Raw genomic sequence first — 27,383 nt, forward strand, 5'->3', positions numbered from 1 at the left:
AATTTAATGAACTAATACATATAAAGTGCTTATAAATAGTAAGTGCCTGAGAAATAGTAAGCACTCAATGAGTATTATTATTGTGTGAGTACTTTTTTACACCCAATAAACATGGTGTAAAAATGAGAAATGAGTTCAAAAGTAGAATTTAGGATCTTGTCACATTTCTTTGGTGTTTTTTTTGTTTGTTTTTGGAGCGTATTGGTTAAATGCTTTTTGTGAGAGAGTAGATCATAGGGGCTTGGGCTCCTCATCAGTCAAGGCCAGTTAATTTTCCTTTTGGGATGTGGAATTCTGCCCTCTCAAGTACCCTTTTCCACTTCTTTCAGAATTTAAATATCCACATGTGCCTCTCATACTAAAAAGTCCTTCTTCAACCCATCTCTTTTACCTCCTGTATTTCTTCTTTTCAAGTCTGACTTTAAGAGGCATCCAAAAAAAAAAAAAAGAGGCATCCACTCTCACTTTTATCCATGTTTCTCACCTTTCATTTATGTGCTAATCCAGTTTTTGCCCAGTGCTCTTCCAAAGCTGTTATTGGTGAAGATAATGGTGCCCTAATTGATAAAATGAATGGAGACTTTTCTGTCTTACTTTTCTTGACTTCACTACTTCATTTAACTAGTAGTTGCTTTTTAAAGATACCATAGAGTTAGTTGAGTGCTGGCCTCAGGGGATGTTTTAAGTTCTCCCCAAAAGAAACTTGTTCTTTGTCAGTTTAGCTGATGAGAGGCAAACTCCGGGTAATTCTTATAGTTTTCTAAGGACAGTTTAAAAAACTGATTTGTGCTAAATTTATTTCAACTCTGGATGGACTATCACCTATTTTCTTTCCTCTGATGGTTGTCCTAGAGCCTTTTTTTTTTGTAATATATGTTAGCATTCAACTTCAAAGCTATATATTTTATTTATTTTTTAAAATAAATTTTATTTATTTTAAAAAATAAATTTATTTCATTTATTTTTGGCTGCATTGGGTCTTCGTTGTGATGCGCGGGCTTCTTATTGCAGTGGCTTCTCTTGTTGTGGAGCACAGGCTCTAGGCGCGCGGGCTTCAGTAGTTTGTGGCTTGCAGGCTCAGCAGTTGTGGCTTACAGGCTCTAGAGCGCAGGCTCAGTTGTGGCGCACGGGCTTCGTTGCTCCACAGCATGTGGGATCTTCCCGGACCAGGGCTCGAACCCGTCACCCCTGCATTGGCAGGCGGATTCTTAACCACTGTGCCACTAGGGAAGCCCGGGGGTTAATGTCTTTAAGTTTTCTCTACATCTTCTCTTAGGCCTAAGCCTTTACTTTCTCTACTAGTAGCCTAGGTTTCTGGATATGTATTTTTCTTGCAGTCAGGTCACCAAATTCATTTCCTTTAGACTTTAGGTCAAAACTCTTATCTCAAGACAGCCTTCTGTGGTGGGTGTTCTTCTAAGCTCTTCCTTGTAGGTTTCTGAATAGGCTTTCTTTGGTTAGTTTACCTATTTTTTATTGTGATTGTTTTTCCTGGCCTCTGTTCTCTTAGTTCTTTTTTTGTTTTTCTGTCTCTTTTTCCTATCTTGTTCTTAAAATTTTAGCAACCTGCTGTTCATCTCAGCCTCTTTATTTTGGCCGTGCCACATGGCTTGCGGGATGTTAGTTCCCTGACCAGTGATCGAGCCTGGGCCAGTGAAGTGCTGAGTCTTAACCACTGGACCGCCAAGGAATTCCCTCAACCTCTTTTCTTAAAACTAACTTATCTGTCATTTTTTCTAGCCTTTCTTTCTACTGCACTGTTACTGAAAAAAGTCTTCTTCAAGATACTGACCCAGAACATCAGTCCCAGTCTCCAAGATTATTTCCCAGGACATCTCTGGAAATTTCATCTCTTTAGGAACTTGGCTTACCCTGGTCTGGTTGCCCCTTTAATTCCAGTGCAATGATAATTGCTCTTACTTGCCTTAAGGAGTCTTAAATACTCTTTACAATTTATAATCATGTTTTGGGGAGGGATGAAGTTGCCACAGTAGATGAGGAGCTATTTTCTCTCTAGATTTTACCCATAAGTAAACAACAAAATGTAGTGGAGAGAGTATAGTTTTTGTAGTGAGAAAAAATTGAATTTTAAATCTTCCTTTCCCACTTTGTAGTTTTGAGGCTCTGAGTCTCAATTTCCTCATCAGTAAAATTATATCCACCTCATGCAATTGTTGTGGGACGAAAAGGACAGTTTATGTAAAAGATGATATCTAGAAGATAGTGAGCATCTACATACATAGCGAAGGGTTTTTTTTTCCCCTTTAAGAAATGGGCCCCAGTTAACTAACCTCACTGGGGTAATTATTTTGCAATATATATGAGTATCAAATCATCGCATTGGACATCTTAAACTCACACAATGTTATATGTCAGTTATATTCAGTATTTCAATAAAGCTGGAAGAAAACCCAGATCTCTCAGACTGTTAAAATAGTGACAGTCCAACACTGAGAGCATCATTCATTCAGTACAGAAATATTTATTGGGTATTTGGTATATGTCAGGCACTGTAGTAGGAGAATAGGTGTTAAGAAGACATTATCTTTATTTCTAAGGTAGCTACAGTGTGGTATTTCAATATGTTTTGGCAAGTGCAGTGGTAGAAATAAACACAGTACTGTAAGAAGACTAAGAAAGGAAAACCAAACTTGGCCAGGTCAGTAGAGGCCTGAGTTAGGTGCTAAGGATCACTTTCTGCTGGGAAATGATGATTGTGTTCAGTTTTTAAGGATTAGTAAGATTTCGGACTTCCCTGGTGGTCTGGTGGTTAAGACTTCACCTTCCAATGCAGGGTGTGCCAGTTCAGTCCCTGGTTGGGGAACTAAGATCCCACATGCCTCGTGGCCAAAAAACCAAAACATAAAACAGAAGCAGTATTGTACCAAATTAAATAAAGACTTAAAAAAGTAATAAAAGGATTAGTAGGATTTAGCCAGATGTGTAAGTTGGGGTAGAGAAGGAGGCATTCTGTATTGAAGGAGTATAGTGGCTGAAGGGTATGTTTGAATGTTATGAGATTAGGCTGGAGAAGATGGTGTTCAGGCCCCAAATTATAAAATACCATGTGTGCTAGGGTGTTTTGGCAAGCCATTGAAGAATTTTAAGCAAGTAAGTGATAGAGTCTGAGTTCTGTTTTAGAAAGTTTACTATAGAATGTGTATAGATGATGGATAAAGATTAATTTCTCAACTGCCTCTAAACTGTGTGGTTTGGTAATGCTGTTAAAATTGAGGGGGAAACGGAAAGATGAATCAGAATTTAATAGTAGGGAGAACCCTAGAAACAGTTACTAAAGAGAACAGTGAAGACTATTCGAGACCAAAAAAGTGAGCACTGAATGAAGAAATTTTACTGCCAAGCAGGGAACCTGATCTAGCACAGAGCCTAGGTAGGCTCTGGAGGACATTGTTAGGGGGAGGAGAAATGGAGTTGGTCTTTCAAGGCCAAAAGACCATGAGATACCCTGTTCTGTATTAGGAAAGCAAAGTCTGAGTGTTGTTGATAGGCTGGTGATATAGGTATTTGTTGGTCAGATAAGCAGTGGACTGGCCAGAAGTGGTCTATATATGTGTCTTGAGTATATATGTATGTGCCTGTCTTGAGATTATGGTGTGTAGCTAGCTGCCAGTGCACAGGCTAACCTGTAAACGTGTGTTTTAACTGTACCAGGAACTAAACATAGTTAAGGTCAGTTTCACTATACTAAGAGAAAACAACAATCACTTCGTATTTGAATTAAACCACCAGAAGAATACTGTAACAATTATTTTTTAAAAAGAACATATTATTCTGTGTTTTGTTCCAGTATCTTGTGCAGAAACTGTCTATATATGTAGTTAATAGCTTGATCTCTGGTGCTGGGGCAAATTGTAAGTTTCTTGGAGTCATCTGCTTCTGGAGTCCTTTTAATTAGACTCGGTTTAATTAGACTCGGTTTAAGGTCACTCGGGCATGGAAATCCACTGGTCTGGATTAGTAGCTTGATTTCACTGTGACACACAAACCCATGCATCAGAACCTGGAAGTTGACTGTTGTAGCTGTTGACAGGAGGTCCTGAAATGGTCCCTTTAGGTAAGGTCCTTTCCAGAGAGGAAAGGTAACTTAGTACTTGTTGGGTGAAAGATGGGGTAAATCAGGTATTTAGTGAGATTTGCATGTAAGAGAGATTTGCATAAGCTTTTAGTGGAGTTGTATCCCGGTTTTGTTGGGCATATTGTTATGATTTCATAAAGAGAAAGTCTTTGTCAGCTATGAGGGAACAATTGCATGGCCATTATTGATAGTGGCAAAACTTTAGGTTAGGAAAAATGAAAGTTTTCTGAAACTTTGGGGATAATTTAACAGTGGAGTTTCTGTGTTAAGAGAAGGATATTACAAAGTTTCTGTTTAACTCCTCCAGTGAAATGAATTCCTTGATTATTTGATAGGAAGGTAGGGCCCCATGTTTCATTAAGCAGTGAACTTGCTTCAGTGCCTACATGTTCGATGGTAACACCGTACCCTGCACAGGGAATACCTTTGTCATTTTTAAGATAAGTCCTTCCACAGACAATATGAAATCAGATTTGACAAAAGGGGTTATCTGTAGGATCGAGGAATTTGGGATTAACATATACACACTACTATATATAAAATAGATAACCAACAAGAACCTACTGTATAGCACAGGGAACTGTACTCAGTATCTTGTAATAACCTGTATTGGAAAAGAATCTGAAAAAAAATATGTATATTATGTATAACTGAATCACTTTGCTGTACATCTGAAACTAACACAATATTGTAAATCAACTGTATTTCAGTAAAAATTTAAAAAATTACTTATGGAAGGAATGGAGCATAGGGAAATGTTTGCTTAAGAGCCACTGGGAGTCTGAGGATCACAATTCTATTGATTGTCCTGAGATCTTGAATAAATCTGCAGTCTTTTCTGTTAGATTTCTGAAGGAGCAATAGGGGAGTATGACAAAAGACACTAAGTCTTTGTTCTAGTTAATACTCAATATGAGATTTATTCCTGATAATCACTTCAGATTTAAATGGATATTGGAGTAACCTGAAGCATGGCTTTGTAAAGATCAATTTGAACTCTTTAAGAGTCAGCACCATATATTCTGCCTGTGCCAGTAAAGTCTTTAGCTCAAAGGGTACAGGCTGGTTTAGGAGAGGCCAATATGTGCAAGAAAACAAGGGTGTCTAGGGCTGCTACAATTTGGCTTTGTGTACACTTTTCATTTGGGATCTCTAAAATATATATGCCTTCTGTAGAGCATTTAATTTGATGATGCTACCTACATAATAATCCTCAACCAGTAAATTATCCAGAGCAAAGATTACACTGTAGGAAGGTATCTTCCTTTTCTAATAGACTAATTGAAATTGGTAAACGTTGGGAGACTGGGAAGATAATAGGGTTATTGGTGATACCCACCACTGTTATTCTCTTAGTACTATGAGGAAGAGTAGAAAGGAATTTAAGGTAGAAACAGAAAGCCCTGTACCCAGGAATTTGCAGGCCTGTTCCTCAACAGAAAATTCATTTTGTCTAGCTAGTAACAGCAGAGAGTATAATAGGGTATTGTTGAGATGCTCAGAGATATGTCATTACCATGCATCTCTGACTTGGCTTGTTGAACTCCTTTCTCAGTTTTTAAGGGATAGTCACTTTTCTAGTACCTGAACTCCTTATGGATTCAACAAACCCCCTCGGACAGTTCTTTCCCTTATCTGTCATAGGAGGGAATGTTAGACTTCGAGTAAGTTGTTTAATTTGAAGGGGACTTGTGGTTTTTTTTTTTTTTTTCATTCTTTTAGAGTTCTTTGACAATTTTCTGTTGTAATCCATCTAAATAATCTCTTTGCTAATCCACTGACATTCTTCTCACTAATCTGGTTATTTCTGGTTTTAATCCATTAAAAGGTTCAGGAGATCCTGTAGTGGTCTCCCTCTTGGTCTATATTAAAGTATTTCCTAAAAGTTTCTAAAATTTCTGATTATGAATAATTTTGCTTGTAATTTTGGATTTTGGTCCAATCTACTTTGGTAAAAAAGGCTTTTGAAAAAAAAAAAAAAAAAAAGGCTTTTGCACTGGCCAGAAGCAAACACTTTCCTGTGTCTTTAGCTTTCTTTAAAGTTTGTTCTGATTTGTGGTACTCTGATCTGCATTAAGGACTCCAACCAGTTTTTTCGAACTACCTTTGACCTTCTGTTGAGGAAACTAATAGTCTGTATAAACTTGTGAAGTTCTGGAAAGTCAGAGGGGTATAGGTGTCTAAAAGTAAACTCCTCAGAAATCCTTTGGTTTTCAGTGAGCATGGGGATTCTGTCTGACCAAAGTTTGAAAGCAAAACAGTATGACCTTCTTTTGAAGAGTGGGATGGGTAACTCCATGATGGAAATTGTGGTTGTCTGTCCCTTACTGTGTGGGTGCTCAGCAAGAGGGCAGGAGATAGGACCATGACACCTAAGGAAGGAAGATATTAGGGGAAACCCATGATAATAAAGAAGTTGTGAGAGAAGCATGAGGTCTTCATCTGAAGAGTCAGTACATTAGGATTCTGGAAGATGGGATAAAGGCTAAACTTCGGAGGCAGGAAGTCAGGAACAGAGAAGAAGCTGCCTTTTCTTTAGTGTTTGCCAGGGACTCCTTCAAGGAAGTTAATTTTGAGTTTCTGAGGCATTTAGATGTCTTGGTGTATCAGTTTAAGAAGGCAAACTATTGCCTTGGGGGCAAGCCCTTGCTGAAATCATAAGTTCCCCAAAGTGGCTGCTGCAGTTATAAACTATCCTTGGTGTAATTATGCCATATTATTAGACATGTATATGAACTTGGACTTTAATGAATGTACATATACTTGATTCTTTGGACAGTCCTACAACAAATACCAACAAATACCAAGAAGGAGATTGTTTTACCATTTGGTAGACAAATGTATACAGAGTAACTAGGCAGTTGAGAGAGACCCAGTAGTCTAGTACATGCAGTCCTTGAATCTGGTCTAAACCATGAGTTTTCTGAGGAATCACTTTGACAGGACATAGGTGGACTAACAACAGAATATATATAGAATAGATCCCCTCTGTTTGTGTCACTCAAGAAAGAGACCAAACTTCTTCTACTCATGAGAAACCAGATGGCTCTGAGCCAGAATAAACAGAACCTTTGAGACAGGACCGAACAAACTCAGAGCTGAAATCAGCTGAGTCACCATCAGAAGGTGCCAAAAACATGCTAAATTCAGGGCTCTGGAGGTTCTTAAGTGTCAGTGGTCTGTCAGCTTCACTGAGTGTTTCAATCATATGATCTCCGTGGTACCCCCAAACTGTTAAAGAAAGCACAACAACTGTAAGGGACCAAAGATTGTGCACTAAGTGAAATAGCTTTATTGCCAAGCATGGAACCTGAGTCTGTAAGTAGGTCATGAGGGGTGGCTTCAGGGCAGGAGAAATGGGGTAGGTCCTTTAAAGCCCAAAACCACGAATTATCTTTGTTTCACAGTAGAAGAGCCAGATCTTTGAGTGTTGTTGATTGGCTGGTGATATCTGGGTTTGTTGGTTGGTAAGCATTGGACTGGCTGGAGGTAGTCTGTAGCATACATGTGGTATGGAATTATGATGTCTAACTGCCTCTATTTTCTATGTAGTATGTCCAAGTTAAGATTATATCACTCAGCTGCTACATTGGCACCAGTAGGGGAGGTGACCAGGTTAAGGTTTACCAGATTTAGTAGTTGTCTGGATATGAGGGTGTGGGTGTTAGGAGAGAGGTCTGGGTATGGTATAAGCTTTGAAAGGTGGTCTAGTAGAGAAAAATGCCTGCTTTCATGGGTCTTAATCTGTTCTTAACTCATCTAATGGTGTTCTAATTATCTGTTGATGTTCAATAAACCACCCCAAAACTTAGTGGCTTGAAACAACAACATTTAGTTTGCTTGAGAATTTGTAATTTGTTCAGGACTTGGCAGGGTCAGCTTGTCTGTTCCACTCAGCATCAGCTGGGGTGTTTCAAGGGCTGGGACCTACATTTTCTGAAGGTTTATTCACTGATATTTCTGGCAGTTCAGCTGTCTGTCAGCTGGGATCTTAGCTGGGACTCTCAACTGAAATTCCCACCAGTGGCCTCTCTGTGTGGCCTGGGTCAGTTCCAAGGTGAGTACTCAGAGAGAGCCAGATCACCTCCCAAGGCCCCACCTCCAGATACCATTGCATTGGAGATTAGGTTTCAACTTACAAATTTTGGAGGGACACAAGCATTCAGTCTATAACATACCCATTTTTCAACTATATCAAAGTTTCATACCTAAAATAACATCTTAATTTCCATAAAAGAACACCTTACTAAAAATAAAACATCATTATCTAGGATTTTCCAAATGTGGAAGTAAAGGTTTATGAACTATAAATAATGAAACAGTATGGCTTTTCATTTTTTACAGATTTTATTATGATGCCTGTCACATTTTAGTCACTGTAATAGATACTCTTGAGGTTAATAGACCTAATAACCCTTTGAAACAAAAATCCTAAATATTCTGACCTTGCAGGATAAATGATTTGAATATTACACTATATGTAAAAGTGCTTATGCACCTGGATTTTTCCAGTGGCCCAGAGAGCTTTCAGAGAATGAGTTTCTCCAGCTTTGTCCAGGTATGCTAGATTATATATGTAGGTTTCAGTGGAGAACGTGCTTTTTGGAATGACTTTTCATAGAAAAGAATCTGTACCTTAGCTGTAATCTAGAGGTTGTTTGTTTTTTTTTTTGGTGGTTTGTTTTTGAAGGGAATACAGGTATGTCTTTCATGTATAATTTAGTTATTCCTAAATGTTTTTCTTTTGTGTTTAAGTAAATCTAGATACAGATTTTGTCTATTTTGTAGATATAATTTTTTTTAAGTTTTTTTATGTGGACCATTTTTAAAGTCTTTATTGAATCTGTTACAGTATTGCTTCTATTTTATATTTTGGTTTTTTGGCCGCGAGACATGGGGATCTTAGCTCCCCAACCAGGGATCGAACCGCACCCCATGTGTTGGAAGGTGGAGTCTTAACTACTGGACCGCCAGGGAAGTCCCTGTAGATATGATTTTGTCTTTTTTTTTTTTTTTCATGGCAAGATGAAATTGTTTTCAGGTAGGTTTCTAAAACAGATTCTTCTTTATTTAATTAGTAATTTGAATGAAAAAGCCTGTGCTCTTTAAAAAATCAAGGTGAGGGTTTCCCTGGTGGTGCAGTGGTTGAGAGTCCGCCTGCCGATGCGGGGGACATGGGTTTGTGCCCCGGTCCGGGAAGATCCCACATGCCGCGGAGCGGCTGGGCCCGTGAGCGCAACGGGAGAGGCCACAACAGTGAGAGACCCGCGTACCGCAAAAAACAAAACAAAAAAACCCTAAAAAATCAAGGTGAATGTGTGAAATAAACTTTAGGTAAAAGTTCCAAAGTGTACTTGAAAAACATGGATATGTAAGGACCCTATGTTACTATTTTAATGTGTTTCTTAACCTAGAATCCTTTGGAAGAGGATGTGGATGAGCTTCTGAGTTTCCATAAACCCTTTAATGTATGTGTGTGTGTGTGTGTGTGTGTGTGTGTGTGTGTGTGTGTAAGTACACGTTTTCGTCAGATTTTCGAAGTGGCCCTTTACCACCACCATCGCATCCCCCTAAAAGTTAAGAACACTACTCTACGGCTGTGGTTTTCAAAGTATGGTACAGAGACCAGCAGCAGCAACGTCACCTGGGAATTTAGTCCTGGGACCCCCACTCCCAGAGAGGGGAGTCTATATATGTTGGCCCTAATCTATACTAACCTACATGATCTACACTGATGTTAATTTGCTGACAGAATTTTAGAACAGAGATATCTGTTGAATACAAAATTCTGTAAGTATGTTCATATGTTCTTGTCTGCATGGCAGTTTTATTTAACACAAATACTGTTTTGTTGATATTTAAGATTGGAACCAATATTTGAAAACATTTTGATTTATAAAATGTTACTGAATTTTGGGTTTAACATATTTTTACTTTTGGTTAAGTGCCTTTTGCTTTGAGAGTGTTTTGGTTAGTGTTGTAGATTACCTTTATTCTAATGAAGCCAGTTTTGGTTGCAAGTAACAGGAAAACAACCCACTCAGACTAACTTAACCCAAAAGAGACATTATTGGGAGGATACAGTTTTCGCACCCCAGGGGAATGTGCAGCCTGGCTTTAAGTGAGACAGGATCCAGGAAATGGAAAGCCTCAGGAACTTAGACAGCTGTTCCCAGTGGCCCCCTCAGGCCACTTAGAACTCTTCTGTTTCTAAGTGGTATGCTTCCTTCTTTGTAGTGGCTCTGACTCCCAATGCTAGTTTCACAGGAGAGAGGATCCGACTGGGTGGATCATTGCGAATATGGTGGCTGCTCATCATCCAGTTAGCTGTGATCAGCATCACACTTTTCTTCTATGGCTCATGCTGTAGCTATAGATTACATTTTATTGAGGTAATATAATTTAATAGCATTTTGATATCCTGTTAAGGTTAAAGTAGAACTACATGACTTGCATTTTGGTTAGTAGTGAGTAGTTTTCTTTTTCTCTCCAGTAACTTTTTCTAAAAAAATAAGTCATCACAACTATTTAGTGAATATTGTAATTATATTGTAGATATAAGGTTGTTTAGTGGGACCATTCCATTATAATCTTGACTTATTTTTGCATGTGTTTGGATAGGCTGTGGAAACATGCCTTCAAATTATAATCAAACTGTGTACACATAAGACAGTATATGTTTAGCTTATGCTTTTTCCTTTTATATATTACAGATTTATAAAAATATATTGGTAGGTTTCAGATGCTTTATTTTACATACATACCTACTTGGTGTTTGAGGGGGTATTTTGTGTAAACAGGTATCAGTAGATTTTTGGCACTTTCATTGTCAATTTTTCTTCTGCTGCCAGTGTTGATAAGGATTTGGCATTATGCCTTTCATTTAAACTCTACATAGAAAGTTAAAATGATCATTTGAATAGAACTTGGACAGGATGATGTAAATGGCAGTATGCCATTACAGAAAGAATCTAGGAAATGCATTAGTCCTTTGCATTGGAAATTTTACTGGGGAATACTTAACAATCTTTGGGCTTGCTGTGGAATAAGAGGGAGGAGCAGTGGAAAAAGGAAGCCTTTTGTTTACTGTAAGACAATGCAGTGAATTAGAGAGAGTGATATTAGGACAGGAGTCTAAACATGACAAATCTAGGCAGATTCCATTGGAATGGCGAGTTATATTGTGGCTCAATCCTGAGCCCTCTTTTGGAGCTTCAGAATTTCTAAGATTTCAGTATTTTTAGTAGTTATTGAATGTGTATTCTGTGCATGGTTTTCTAAGCTCCAGGGATGCAGTGGAGATCAAAAACAAGTTCTTAGCCTCATGGAGTTTAATGTTATGGTAGGGGAAGACCTTAGGAACTGGAGGGTTAGTTAGCTTAACTAACTTAATTTTTTATATTTGAAAAATGTGGGTCTTTATTGATGTTTAAATGTGATAATCCCAGGGCTCCTTGGGGAAATGACCAATTCTAGGGCTGGGGCAGGGAACATACAAGACGAGCCTAGAGCATTTTCTAGTGTCAGAAAGTACAGAAGTGTGCCCCTTCTCACCTCAGTGATGTGGGTATGTCAAAGGATCACAGGAACCAACTGAAAGAGCTCCTAATGGCTAAAGCTGGCACAATTTGAACAAGAAAATAAAGTAGTATTGTATTATAACCCAGCATATAAAATAAATATTTATGAGTCCATACTCATATATAATACATAAATGAATGGAAGAGGATAGATACATTTCCTATGCAGAATTACAAATAATTTATGTAGATATTCCACTATTAAGGAGGGGGAGAATAACTCCCTCGTCCTTAAGTGTGGGCTGCACATAGTGATTTCCTCCAAAGAGTACAGTATGGAAAGGAGGATAAAAGAGTACCTTTACAGTGGAGAAACCTTACAAACATTACTTCAGCCAGGTCAAGGTTAATATCAACAGTGATAACTCATGCTGATAATATACACCCTTGATATGATGTTATGAGAATGAGACCTTTACCTTTGTGGTCTTCCTCCCAACAACCCTTAAACCCGGAATAATCATAAGAAATCAGACAAATTCAGTAGAGGGGCATTCTACAAAGTACCTGACCAGTATTCCTCAAAACTGTCAAGGTCATGAATAACAGTAACAAAGTCTGAGAAGCTATCACATCCAAGAGGAGCCTAAGGAGACATGATGACTAAATGAAATATAGTACCCTCGGTGGGATCTTGGAACGGATAAAAGACGTTATGTGAAAACTAAGGAAATCTGAATAAAATGTGAACTTACTTAATAATGTATCAATATTGGTTCATTAAATTGTGAGAAATATACTAATGTAAAATGTTAATAATAGGATAAATGGGTGTGGAATGTATAAGAATACTGGACTATCTTTATAATTTTTCTGTAAATCAGATTATTCTAAAATAAAAGTTTATTAAATTTAGTAATTCCCAGTCAACCTTGGAAATATTTCAAAAACATGAAGTTATAAAGAATTATTTTCTTATAATTACAGTGCTTTTTATAGTTGCAGTCTTCTTTCTTATTTATGCTGGTGGCCCATGTTTACAAACGGAGCCTATTTGGGAAACTAAATATCTTTGGCACTTTACTCTGTTAGAGTAGGTCATCAGGTACTTGAGTGACTACAGTTTTTAGAGCCTGGAAGAATGCAGAAGACCTGGGAGCTTATCCTTTTATTTGCACTGTTCTAAAAATAGGTTAATAAATTTGGATAATACCATGTGACAGTATACCTTTTTATTGTGTATGAGAGAGAAAGCTCAATGAGATCTGTTATTAGGAAAGGGCTCCAGTAGGTAGTTGTGCCCTCTGGTAAAACAGAGTGCTTACAAATAGTTGAGGAAGCCATCCTGACTTAAAAAGATTTTTTGAACAAAAGTTAGGCTAAAGGAATCAAGGAGTGAGTTTTGTTTTATTATTTACCTTTTAGTTTGCTCATCCTTATACCTTGTTAGTGGTTTTTGGAGGATTTTCATTGATTCAGCAAGTATTTGAGTGCATATGATATAATAAACTGTAGGAGAGAGAAAAATAAGCCAAACTTTGTCTTCAAGAAATTTACAGCTTAATGGGACATAAAGGGAAGGGTTAGACATCGTGTGAGTATGTTTAATACAAGCAGAATGAGAAGAAACATACAAAACAACTAGAGCCAGTATTGGAAGTACATAGGGAGAGATCAAAATCAGATTGTGAGAAAGAAGGAGAAATCAGAAAAGTTTTCACATGGAGTTGAAATTTGATGAATGGATAAGATTTTGAGGGTCAGTAGTTAGAATAAGGACTTCCCTGGCGTTCCAGTGGTTAAGACTCTGTGCTTCCAATGTAGGGGGCATGGGTTTGATCCCTGGTTGGGGAACTAAGATCCTACATGTCGCATGGTACACACACACACACACACACACACACACACACACACACACACACACACACAAATTCCCAGTAGTTAGAATAATAGCACTTGGGGTGGGGAGAGCATTTTGAATAAAGGCAAAGGCAGAAAAGTCCTGGGCTTATTTGAGGGGACAAAGAGGATGATATTTTCAATGTAGGGGTTAATGAGAGAGAAAAAAGGGATCATGACAGCCTCTGAGTGAGGAATCTATAGAAAAAGAAGATGGAACCTGGATTCAAAATAACCTAAGCTCATTTACTAGGTGACAGGTTAGAACAGGCCACAACTTTTGAGTTGTAGTTTCCCTTTCTGTGGATTTTATTTTATTTTATTATTGTTATTATTATTTTTTTGCGGTACGCGGGCCTCTCACTGTTGTGGCCTCTCCCATTGCGGAGCATAGGCTCTGGACACGCAGGCTCAGCGGCCATGGCTCACGGGCCTAGCCGCTCCGTGGCATGTGGGATCTTCCTGGACCGGGGCACGAACCCGTGTCCCCTGCATTGGCAGGCGGACCCTCAACCACTGTGCCACCAGGGAAGCCCCCTTTCTGTGGATTTTAGAACATAACTTCCCAACTTGTAAGGGCCGAGCAAAAGACTCTGTGCACAAATTTTGGGGGCACATTATAAAATGCTGTAGATATATTATTTAAATGTGAATATTGTAAATGGAAATAGGCAGAGAGATATATGATACCTGATATAATCTGGCAACTACTTTAGGTGTTCAGGGAAAGGGAGAGATAAGAAAGACATTTGCTTTCTGGATGATTGCAAGCATGTGGTGCAGTTCACAGAACTAGGGAGGTCAAAAGGAAAAAGAGCTGGTTCAGTAGGGAAGCTTATTAATTTAATTTTGAATAAAGATAATTTCAAGTGCTGGTAAGGTATCCAATTGGGTATGTGTGGTAGGCAGTTGAAATGTGGGCTTGGATTTTGAGAGAGGAGTGAGGCTAGACATACAGATTGAGACTCATCAATATTTACCAAAAGCTTAGTAGGTACATAAACTTTCTTATTGACTGAATATTTGTGTCTGTGTCCCCCCATATTTCATATGTTGAAACTCTAATCTGGGAATTCCCTGGGGGTGCAGTGGTTAGGACTCTGCGCTTCCACTGCTGGGGGCACGGGTTTGATCCCTGGTTGGGGAACTAGGATCCTGCAAACCAAAAAAAAAAAAAAAAGAAACCCTAATCCCCAGTGTGATGGTATAAGGTGGGGCCTTTGGGAGGTAATTGTGTCATGAAGGTGGAGCCCTCATGATTGGGATTAGTGCCCTTCAAGAGAGATGATACGTCTTTTGGCAATGTGAGGATACAGCAAGAAGGTGGCTGCAAAACAAGAAGGGGATCCTCACCAGACATTGAATTTGCCTGTACCTTGATCTTGGACTTGCCAGCCTCAGAACTGTGAAAAATAAATGTTGTTTAAACCACCCAGTCTATGGTATTTATTACAGCAGCCTGAACTAAGACAGGCTTCTCACCAGCTTGTGAGAAGATCCCTTTCTTGCTGTTTAAGGTGCTTGCAACCTGATGGATTAATTTTATTTGAAATTTTAGAGTAGAAAGAATAATAGCTAATATTTATTGAGCACTTGCTGTATACCAGGTACTGTTCCAGGTGTTTTATGTGTTTCAATTTATTTAATCTTTAAAACAACACTGTGAGGTGGCTCCTAGTATTCCTCCTCATTGTAACAGATGAGATATCTGAGGTAAAGAGGCATTAAGTAGTTGTTCAGGGTCACAAGTTAATAAGTGACAGCACCTGGTTCAAACACAGGCATTCTGACTCTACGTGTTTAACTTTATATAGTGCTTATAGCTTAACACTATAGTATGCTGTTTCTGTGAATGTCTCTAGAAAAAGAGGGTAAAGGAGAGAAACCTGGGAGTGGCCAGAAAGTGATGTAACTTTTCCCCTAGGTGTAGAATAGTGTTAAGGCTTCATTGCAACTATATTCTTGAATTTTATACTAAGGTTTCCTTCTCTTGGTGTTTTGATGAAGAAAGTAAATTATTGTATGATTTAGACATACTAAATAAATCTCTTGAGCAGCCACCAGTTAGGAAATGGGTCTGTTTGAATGAAGGTGTCCAGTGAGGAAGGGGCAGTGGCTGTCTCCAGTAGCACTAGCCTGATAATGTTCAGTCTGCAAACTGCATTGGAGGTCCTTAAGTCATAGTGAAATTACCATCCTTATGAATGAAGGGTAGTACTTTTATGTATTTTCATCCCCAAATTGGAGAAATGAATTCAAGGAAATTTTGATTTAAGATAGTAGAAATGCTTTTAGATAGTTTCTTAAAATAACAGCTTCTATAGTTTGCCTGCTACTTGCCAAGTACCTAGACTACATGCTTTACATTTATTTCATGCTGAATATGTTGCTTGGCTTTAGCGGAACCTTTTTTTTAAAAAACATGTGAACTTATGCCAGAACTTGATTATTATGTTTATAAGAGAAGCTTTATTTTAAAATTACCTCTGATCACTATAAGGTAAATATTTACAGTTGTGGCTAGAAGAAATAATATCTGCCCTTATTATGTCAAAGTAGATCATTGTTTTTGTGTTGAAAAAGTTTGCACTTAATTTTTTTAAAACTTATTTGTACATCCTAATCTTATTTCAGTTTTATTCAGTTAAAAAGTATACTTGTTTGGGAAAATGTTTTGAGTAAAATCTTTATGTGTTTGAAAATTTTTTTAAAAAGTAGTTACACGCATATATATGGAATCTAAAAAAAAAATGGTTCTGATGAACCTAGGGGCAGGACAGGAATAAAGATGCAGACGTAGAGAATGGACCTGAGGACATGGGGAGGGGGAAGGGTAAGCTGGGACAAAGTAAGAGAGTGGCATGGACATGTATACACTACCAAATGTAAAATAGCTAGTGGGAAGCAGCTGCATCGCATAGGGAGATCAGCTCGGTGCTTTGTGACCACCTAGAGAGGTGGGATAGGGAGGGTGGGAGGGAGACGCAAGAGGGAGGGGATATGGGGATATATATACACATATAGCTGATTTACTTTGTTATACAGCAGAAACTAACACAACATTGTAAAGCAATTATACTCCAATAAAGATGTTAAAAAAAGTAGTTACATTTCATGAAATGTAAATTTTCATGAAGTATTTGGTTAGAATCAAAGTTTGTCTGGGTTTGCCCTTGTTTTGAAAGTAGATATATATATATATTTATATGAATATATTTTTTATGGATATTACATGAGTTGGCTGCATGCTCACCTGCCATAATAAATAAAAACTTGCAAGGTGAAAATAAAAGTAGTTACTTAAAAGTTGTTTGATATGAGTGAACTGGGTCATTTTCAGTTGGTTAACTTGAGAAACAGTTTTGCCTTTGATGAAATATTTAAATGGTGACTTTTTTTTTTGGTAAGAGTATTTACCCCATTTTGGTAGAACCTGTATCTTTTAATACGTCATCTGTATACTAATTATTAATAACTTAACTACCTGCCAGATACTAAATACATGAAGCTAAACTTAGAGGCCAATTTGTTTTGTAACATGCATGAAACGGATTGCCTAAAATTCCTTGATTAAATGGCACTGTAACAAGATATTTAGTTAAAAGCAGGTTTAATATGATTGTAGAGGTAAACTATCATCTATTGAAAGAGAGAAATTGCTCATCTTTTGGAGAAGGTCCTTGTGCACCCTGGGTTTCTGTTAGCCGTTTTTGTGAACCTGTTTCACTGGTAATTGCTTTAGCGTGTTAAGTTCCTTTAAAAAGGAGGAGCTAACCTGACAGACTATGTTCAATTCTATATATGGTGGTTAAGAGTTTGGATTCTGTGATTAGACTATTTGAATTGGTATCTCAACTTTAGCACTTACAGTGTAATCTTTGGCAAGTCTTTTATGCCTGAACCTCAGTTACTTTATCTCTAAAATGTAGGTAGGGACTTCCCTGGTGGTTCAGTGGTTAAGACTCCTCACTTCCACTGCAGGGGGCACGGGTTCAGTCCCTGGTTGGGGAACTAAGATCCCACATGCTGCGTGGCCAAAAAAAAAAAAAAAAAAGTAAAATGTAGGTAATGCTACTACTTAACTTCACAGAGTGGTTGGTATACACTTGCACATAGTAAATATTCAATAAATGTTATCCAGTCTTTTTATATTCCTTACTAAAATTCCTTTTTATTTAATGTACTATTTAATAAATGGACTTTTACTCTTAACAGCATATTAAGAAATATTTTCTTATCAATAAATATTTACATAATTTTAATGGCTGTGTAATATTTGTGCATGCTATTTGTCATCCTTAACTATTTCATTATGGTATAAGTAAGGTTGTATCTGATATTTCTGCTAAGTACAGCATTTTGTAGTAATGCTTTTTTGGGATAATAACGCTCTTGAATATGAATCTTTGTGTAGTGCTCCTGTTTCAAGCAACAATAACTGAAACACATATAAGAACTATATTGTGTACACATTGTCAATAGAACTTAAATTTTGTGTTTAGGAGTTGAGGTAGAGGTTGTTTCTTGGAACAGAAAGATCTAAATTGTTGTCATGTGCCCGTGATCAGGACGGGTGTATATTGTAGACATTTTTAAAGCACTAGGCCATCCTGTTGGAATTTGTTTAGGAATGCTGTCCTCAACTTCAGTTTTATTTTACAATGGTAATATAAGTTCAGAGAAAATACAGAGTAATCTACCCTGTTGAAAAAGAGTCTGTACAACTTGCAGGAACAGTACTATATTATAAAATCTGTTTTTGTGGGGTGAAGGAAAATGGGATATCTGAGTGGTTTTCTTCTTTCTCTCAAGCAGCCTCATTCCGATCAGCAGTGTAATTGGAATGCAACTCCAATCTGGAGGAGGAAAGGAAATTTTTGGCAAGAAGATACTGAGCAGTTGGGAGTTTTATTCAGATTTAGCATAGGCAGCCATTCATTATGAGTACAACTCGGTAAGAGCAGCAATAGCATTCTATTTTTGCAGCTGGGATTTATACTCTGATATTATTAGATGGTGTGTTGCATATAGATAGCTCTTTTCCAACCAGAAAAAGAAATTATCAGCTTAAATGAAATGATAATATTTATTGCATCTGCACTTCTGCAAATAGTTTCTTCCAATCACTGCCTCAAATAAAATAGACTAAAGGAGATTTTTATGAAATTTAAAAATATTTCTTGAGAAAACAACAAAAATGGCATGATATTATACCTGACCTGCAAGCTCTGAGGGCAAAGGACTGTGTCTTATTTATCTTTGTATCTGCAGAATCTATCATTGCACTTGGCACAAAGTGGGTGTTCAGGAAATGTTAATGAAAGAGTGAATGAAGGAGTGCTCCCTTCTCATTAAGCATCTCAAGGTGGTCACATCTGGGGACTTCCCTGGTGGGTGCAGTGGTTAAGAATCTGTCTGCCAGTGCAGGGGTCACAGGTTTGAGCCCTGGTGTGGGAGGATCCCAAATGCAGCGGAGCAACTAAGCCCGTGCACCACAACTACTGAGCCTACGCTTTAGAGCCCATGAGCCACAACTGCTGAAGCCTGCGAGCTACAACTACTGAAGCCTGCGCACCTAGAGCCCGTGCCGTGCAACAAGAGAAGCCACCGCAATGAGAAGCCCACGCACCACAATGAAGAGTGGTCCCTGCTCGCCGCAACTAGAGAAAGCCTGTGTGCAGGATTGAAGACCCAGCACAGCCAAGAATGAATGAATGAATGAATAAATAAATTTATTTTTAAAAAGATGGTCACATTAATAAATAAGTAAACAAATTTAATTATTTTTTTTTTTTTTTTTTTTTTTTTTTTTTTTTTTTTTGCGGTACGCGGGCCTCTCCTGTTACGGGGCACAGGCTCTGGACGCGCAGGCTCAGTGGCCACGGCTCACGGGCCTGGCCACTATGCAGCATGTGGGATCTTCCCGGACCGGGGCACGAACCCGTGTCCCCTGCATCGGCAGGCGGACTCTCAACCACTGCGCCACCAGGGAAGCCCCAAATTTAATTATTTAAAAAAAAAAAAAAAAAGATGGTCACATCTCCTTGTGTGTGAAATAGAGAGGAAGTTACCAGTATCCCAGCAAGGCTGATCTTGCCTTATTTTGATTATCTCCTCTATCTATTTCAAACCCATCTATCTGCTGAAGAGTAGAATAGCTAGAACAGGTTTTAGGTTTTGGGAGTGTACACATAAGAATGAGAAATGCTTTGAAGGAATTTGAGAAGGGTAGTAACATGATCAAATTAGTCTAGTAAAATTAATCCAGTGCAGATCTACAGGCTGTGTGAGACATGGTCCCTAATGGAATTTGAAGTAATGGTACTGTGCTGGTATAATGCCACATTTGTAGTTATCAGTGATGGTAAATATCTGGAGTCCAGTATAATGTTTTGTTTTAGTACAGAAATTAGTGGAAGTTGATTGAATTATATTCTTAAGAATTCTGCACCTTTCTTTATAAATTATTTCAATAGAAAACTTACTAAACATTCAAAACTTTGAAATATTGATAGCTGTCTAGGAGAAAGTCTACACTCCGTAGCCTTCGTTCTGAGGGCTTCTCTCCTGCTAGTCCTTCCAGTAATTTAGTGTTTCTCAACATTATTTTTTACCTCTCTCCTGTAATAATCATTTAGAAAACAAAAATGAAAGTTCTTCTGCACCGCTACCCTTCCCAAGTGCCACGATTCCCAATCTTGGCTCCACTTTCTATAGTTTCTGTTACAAAAAATGTTAGATTTACAAATATAAATTTGTGCAAATATAAATGTAAAATTATACTACAAATATAAAAATCACATTGTAATATTATACATACATTCCTCAGGAGATTCTCATATATACCTCCTTAGCTGAGAATTTGTTATGGTGACAAATAGGAATTTGTCCTAGTGAAATTCATTAATTCATTGAGCATTTACTGAGCTCTTATAATTGGTACCAAGGACAGAAAGAGCAGTGGGCTGTGGTTCTAGTACCCAGAGTAGTTCCCAAGAAAAAGAACAGTAAAGGCTCCAAGGGGTAAAAATTTATTTATGTAAACAAATTAACAAAATCTGAAATGGTGCTTGACAATTTCCTTTTAAAATTTACAAGTACAAGTTTTTGCTTCTAGGGTATAAATAATTAAAAGACTGTCTGGAGCTTTTGAGATATAGTGTTAAAGTTAGCAGTCTGACCAATCTTGATATTTCTTTGTTTTAAATTAGTCTTGTTTCTCTGTGTTATCTTCCTTAGTCTCAGGGTTGCTAAAATTTCTCTTTATAAACTTTGAACCCAACTTTAAAGTTCACTCTTCTCTCAATTTTTTCAATTACCCTTTAAAACTTAGTCATATATTAGCAACATCTTATTTGTGATTAAAAGAAAATTTGTCAAACATGACCTGATGAGTATGTTTTAAATAGAGGGAAATGATAACAATGAGATTTCATTAAGTCAAAATTATGATTACCTGCAGATTGGTAATCTGTCACATAGTATAAAAAATCGCCCTTTCAATGAAATTATTTTAGATTATTTTGGAGTTTGTTTTATTCATTTAGCATTTTACTGAGTGCCCATCAAACGCCTGGCGCAGTGCTTGGTGCGGGAGATATAAAGAAATGATGCAGACATGATTTATGCTGGATAGAGTTTACCACCTTTGTAGTTATAAGCAACATTCTAAACTTAAAAACTTATAATAAAGCGTAACTAGTGCCGGTGATAAGTATGGGCTTCTGTGAAAATACATGTGGGCAGAAGGTTGAGAGAAACGTTCTAAAAAGCTTCCTTCCCTTTTGAGACCTAAAAGATGAGTAGGTGAAGAAGCCTGGGAAAAATGTTTCAGGCGGAGGGAATGGCACATGAAGGCTGTGGGTGAGAAATGGAATGTATTTGAGAAAGTGAAGGTTTAGTGTGGCTGTATCTTGGACTTGGATTCTTGGAGGGGAGGGGTGGTGATGGAAGATGAGGTCAGAGAGGTAAACAGGAGCCAGGGCCTGATGGGTTTGTAAACCAAATAGGTTTTGGGCAAGACCTTGGCAATGTTCTGAGGATGGAGGTCAGTAGAGGAGACGAGAGACAAGTTTACTGAGAAAGTGGTAGGTTGGGTATGCGATCCAGAGCACAGGTGGAAAGATTGTTTTGAGGAATGTTTTAAGCATGTTTTGGAATGTTATTAGGAGGGGAAATGGTTGGAAGGAATTAAATTATATTTTTAGAAAGATCACTTTAGGGGCTTCCCTGGTGGCGCGGTGGTTGAGAGTCTGCCTGCCGATGCAGGGGACGTGGGTTCGTGACCCACATGCCGCGGAGCGGCTGGGCCTGTGAGCCATGGCCGCTGAGGTTGTGTGTCCGGAGCCTGTGCTCCGCAACGGGAGAGGCCACAGCAGTGAGAGGCCCGCGTACCACAAAAAAAGAAAGATCACTTTAGGTCCAGTGTGGAGAGCTGATTGGAGGCAGTTGAGCCTTAAGGCAGGGGACTGATGCGGAGGCTGTTGTAATGACCTAAACAGTAGTTGATGGTGGCCTGGACTAGGGTGATGGCACTGGCAATAGGTAGAAGTGGACAGACAAGGATATTTCAGAGGCAGAGTTGATTAGAATTGGTAATTGCTAGGAGGTGGGGAGGGGGAGGAGTAGTGAAGGTTGCTATGGAAGCTTCTGACTAGGGCAATGGAGTGGAAAGCAAGGATATTTATTGAAAGTAAACTGGAGAAGGAGTTTGAGGGAAGTGGCTGGTGGGGGGGGATGGTGATTTTAATTTGAGGGCATATTTAGTGTGCCTTTGTGGACCTGGAGTTCAACAAAGAGCTAAGAGTTGGGTTTACAGATTGAGGTTTCATCAAAATGGTAAAGACCAGGGAGAATGTATGGAAAAGAGGCTCTTCAAATTTATTTTTCAAGACGGGAGGAGGAGCTTTGTCAAACTGTTAAACTATGAACTTTCTCCCCAGAAAAGTACACGTGCATATAACAGTTTTTGTTTTTATTTTGTTTTTCTTTCCCACTATGGTTTATTACAGGATATTGAATATAGTCCCCTGTGCTATACAGTAGGACCTTGTTTATCTGTTTTATATATAGTAGTTTGTATCTGCTAATCCCAAACTCCTAATTTATCCCTCCCCACCGCCTTTCCCTTTTGGTAACCATAAGTTTGTTTTCTATGTCTGTGAGTCTGTTTCTATTTTATAAGTAAGTTCATTTGTATTATATTTTATTTTTTTTTAAAATATTTCTTTATTTGGTTGTGCTAGGTCTTAGTTGCAGCAGCCTCCTTAGTTGCGGCTCTCTGGCTCCTTAGTTGTGGCTTGCAAACTCTTAATTGTGGCATGCATGTGGGGTCTAGTTCCTTGATCAGGGATCGAAACTGGGCCCCCTGCGTTGGGAGTGCAGAGTCTTAACCACTGCGCCACCAAGGAGGTCCCTGTATCATATTTTAGATTCCACATATAAGTGATAGCATATGGTATTTGTCTTTCTGCTTTACTTCACTTAGTATGATAATCTCTAGGTCCATCCATGTAGTTGCAAATGGCCTTGTTTCATTCTTTTTTATGGCTGAGTAGTATTCCAGTGTGTGTGTGTGTGAGTGTGTGTATCACATCTTTTTTCTTTCTTTTTAAAATTAATTTATTTTTTATTAAAAGAATTTTTTTATTTTTTAAATTTCTTATTTATTTTTATACAGCAGGTTCTTATTAGTTATCCATTTTGTACATATTAGTGTATATATGTCAATCCCAATCTCCCACTTCATCCCATCACCACTCCACCCCACCCCCCCCGCCACTTTCCCCCCTTGGTGTCCATATGTTTGTTCTCTACATCTGTGTCTCTATTTCTGCCCTGAAAACTGGTTCATCTGTACCATTTTTCTAGCTTCCACATATATGCATTAATATACGGTATTTGTTTTTCTCTTTCTGACTTACTTCACTCTGTATAACAGTCTCTAGATCCATCCATGTCTCTACAAATGACCCAATTTCGTTCCTTTTTATGGCTGAGTAATATTCCATTATATATATGTACCACATCTTCTTTATTCTCATCTGTCAATGGGCATTTAGGTTGCTTCCATGACCTGGCTATTGTAAGTAGTGCTGCAATGAACATTGGGGTGCATGTGTCTTTTTGAATTATGGTTTTCTCTGGGTATATGCCCAGTAGTGGGATTGCTGGGTCATATGGTAATTGTATTTTTAGTTTTTTTAAGGAACATCCATACTGTTCTCCATAGTGGCTGTATCAATTAGCATTCCCAGCAACAGTGCAAGAGGGTTCCCTTTTCTCCACACCCTCTCTAGCATTTGTTGTTTGTAGATTTTCTGATGATGCCCATTCTAACTGGTGTGTGATACCTCATTGTAGTTTTTTTTTTTTTTTTTTTTTGGCGGTACGTGGGCCTCTCACTGTTGTGGCCTCTCCCATTGCGGAGCATAGGCTCCGGACGCGCAGGCTCAGCAGCCATGGCTTGCAGGCCCAGCCACTCCGCGGCATGTGGGATCTTCCCGGACCAGGGCACGAACCCATGTCCCCTGCATCGGCAGGCGGACTCTCAACCACTGCGCCACCAGGGAAGCCCTCTGCCCATTTTTTGATTGGGTTGTTTGATTTTTTGTTATTGAGTTGTATGAGCTCTTTGTATATTTTGGAAATTAAGCCCTTGTCAATTGCATTGTTAGCAAATATTTTCTCCTATTCTGTAGATTGTCTTTTTGTTTTGTTTATGATTTCCTTTGCTGTGTAAAAGCTTGTAAATTTGATTAGGTCCCATTTGTTTATTTTTGCTTTTATTTCTGTTGTCTTGGAGACTGACCTAAGAAAACATTGGTATGATTTATGTCAGAGAATGCTTTGCCTATGTTCTCTTCTAGGAGTTTTATGGTGTTGTGTCTTATATTTAAATCTTTAAACCATTTTAAGTTTATTTTTGTGTATGGTGTGAGGGAGTGTTCTAACTTCATTGATTTACATTTGGCTGTCCAGTTTTCCTAACACTGCTTGCTGTTGTTTTCTCCATTGTATATTCTTGCCTTCTTTGTTGACGAGTAATTGAACGTAGGTTTGTGGGTTTATTTCTGGGCTCTCTATTCTGTTCCATTGATCCATATGTCTGTTTTTGGGGCAATACTGCACTGTTTTGATTACTATAGCTTTGTAGTATTGTCTGAAGTCTGGGAGTGTTATGCCTTAGGATTGCTTTGGCAATTCTGGGTCTTTTACGGTTCTATATAAATTTTAGGATTATTTGTTCTAGTTCTGTGAAAAATGTTATGGGTAATTTGATAAGGATCACATTAAATCGTAGATTGCCTTGAGTAGTATGGACATTGTAACAGTGTTAGTTCTTCCAATCTAAGACCATGGGATATCTTTCCATTTCTTTGAATCATCTTCAATTTCCTTTTGTCAGTGTTTTGTAGTTCTCAGCATGTAAGTCTTTCACCTCCATGGTCAGGTTTATTACTAAGGTGTTTTTTTTTTTTTTGATGCAATTTTAAAGGGAATTTTTTTTTACTTGCCTTTTCCGATATTTCTTTGTTAGTATAAAGAAATGCAACAGATTTCTGTATGTTAATCTTGCATCCTGCTCCCTTGCTGAGTTAGTTTATCAGTTCTAGTGGTTTTTGTGTGAGTCTTTAGAGTTTTCTATATCTAGTATCATGTCATCTGCACCAATGCTCTGTTGAATAGAAGTGGTGAGAGTGGGCATCCTTGTCTTGTTCCAGATTTTAGCAGGAAGTCTTTCAGCTTTTCACCATTGAGTATTATGTTGGCTGTGGTTTTGTCATAAATAGCTTTTATGATGTTGAGATATGTTCCCTCTGTAGTTTTTATCATGAATGGATGTTGAATGTTATCAAATGTTTTTTCTGCACCTATTGAGATGATCATGTGTTTTTTTTTTTGTCTTTTGGTGATGTAGTGTATCACATTGATTGATTTTCATATGTTGAACCATCCTTGTGATCCTGGGATGAATCCAACTTGATCACGTGGTTTCAGTTTGCTAATATTTTGTTGAGCATATTAACAGTTTACATATAATTCCGAGGTTTACAGGATGGATATCTGTGCTCCTCGGTTTATAGAGTAAAAGAGGACCTAAAGTAAAGCCCTGAAGAACCTCAAGTTTCATGGGTGGAACAAAGGAAAAAGATCTGGCATAAAAGACTTTGAATGAATTTTATGCTTGGTGTAAAACCAGGTGAATGTGGTGTTAAACAGAAACCAAAAGAAGAGAGGGGTTTTAGAAGAGGGAGTAGTCAGTAGTGGCAAATACCCCTCAGGGGTCAAGTGTGATAAAGAATGAAAAGTGTCCATTGGATGGATTTATTAATTAGGTACCCAGGGCTTTGGAGAAGCAGTATAGGGGCAATGGTGAGAGTGGAAGCCAAATTGCAGTGGATTGAGGCATTAGTGGATATAAAGAAGTGAAGTCACAAAGTGTAGACAGTGTTTTAAAGTAGTTTAATTATGAAGGAAAAGAGGTAGGATGGTGGCTGGAGTGGGGAGGTATGGGCAAGACTTGAATATGTTTAAATACTGATGAGGCAATCGGTAGAGGAAGTGGAGGGAAAGTTCTTGAGAAAGTGGTGGGTTGGGTATGAGATCCAGAGTACAGGCAGAAGGATGGTGTTAGGAGAGTAGACATTGTAAGTGGAAGGAAGAAAAAACGAATGAGTGTTGAAACAGTACGTTTGTAGGTTTAGTGAGAAGAAGTTGGAGGACTTCCCATATATTTTCTATTTCTCTTAAGTAGGGTGTGCATTTATTTTACATCTTGAATCTTAGGATGGTGGTTAAAAATTATGAATGCCTCGTCAATACTGGAGATTATAATTTGGATTTATGTATGTGTTGTATATGTATTGATCCTGAGTATTCTGTTCAGTTTATATGATGATAATAAAAATTTATAGAGGAGTTATTCTTTTTTTTTTTCTTAAAACGTTTAATCAGATCCAATTCCAGGTTCTATATGACAACAACACCCACCCTCTTGGTTTTCTCTCTCTCTTTTTTTTTTTTTGGCCATACCGCGCGGCATGCAGGATCTTAGTTCCCCAACCAGGGATTGAACCTGTGTCCCCTGCAGTGGAAGCACAAAGTCTTAACTACTGGACTGCCAGGGAAGCCCCTAGGGAAGAGTTCTTCTAAATCAAGTTTCTGATTTGGTACTCCGAGTTAATGGCCTTAGCTTTCATGATTGAGTTTTTATGTTTTTAAACTATGACAGGGCCTAAGAGACTCTGACTAGTAAATCAGTATCTTGTGCTTACTTAATAATTTTATTCATTTACTGATGGCATCTGTGTTCAAAATTATTTTTTTTTTTTTTATTTTTTTATTTATTTATTTTTTTTTGCGGTACGCGGGCCTCTCACTGTTGTGGCCTCTCCCATTGCGGAGCACAGACTCCGGACGCACAGGCTCAGCGGCCATGGCTCACGGGCCCAGCCGCTCCGCGGCATGTGGGATCTTCCCGGACCGGGGCACGAACCCGCATCCCCTGCATCGGCAGGCGGACTCTCAACCACTGCGCCACCAGGGAAGCCCCAAAATTATTTTTATTTGAACTTTTCAAGTGGTTAATTATATTTAGACTTGTTCCCAAGGTTTATGTTAAATGAATTTTTATACACTAAACTTCCAATAAGTGTAACTAATTGAACAGACCATTTAAACTGTGAGTAGAAGTGGGTAGAAGTTAACCCAACATTACTTTCATAGATATTTTATAAATTGAAATATGAATATATGGAAATTGGTGGTTTCCCTTCACTTGTAACAAGTTTGGATTAAAGAAGTTAATGACTATAAACAGTGATTTTTAAATTGACATGCAGTTCACATACTGTAAAATTCATCCC

The 27,383-nt window shown here is 38.2% G+C and overlaps 1 protein-coding gene across 1 annotated transcript in view; it reads left to right on the forward strand.

Annotated features, from left to right (window-relative positions):
- Window positions 1–27,383, forward strand: part of SMURF2 (SMAD specific E3 ubiquitin protein ligase 2) — a 144,749-nt gene that overhangs the window by 66,864 nt on the left and 50,502 nt on the right. The gene's annotated exons all lie outside the window — the stretch shown is intronic.

Source organism: Phocoena phocoena, chromosome 19, assembly GCF_963924675.1.
Source record: "Phocoena phocoena chromosome 19, mPhoPho1.1, whole genome shotgun sequence".
Classification (NCBI taxonomy): Eukaryota; Metazoa; Chordata; class Mammalia; order Artiodactyla; family Phocoenidae; genus Phocoena; species Phocoena phocoena.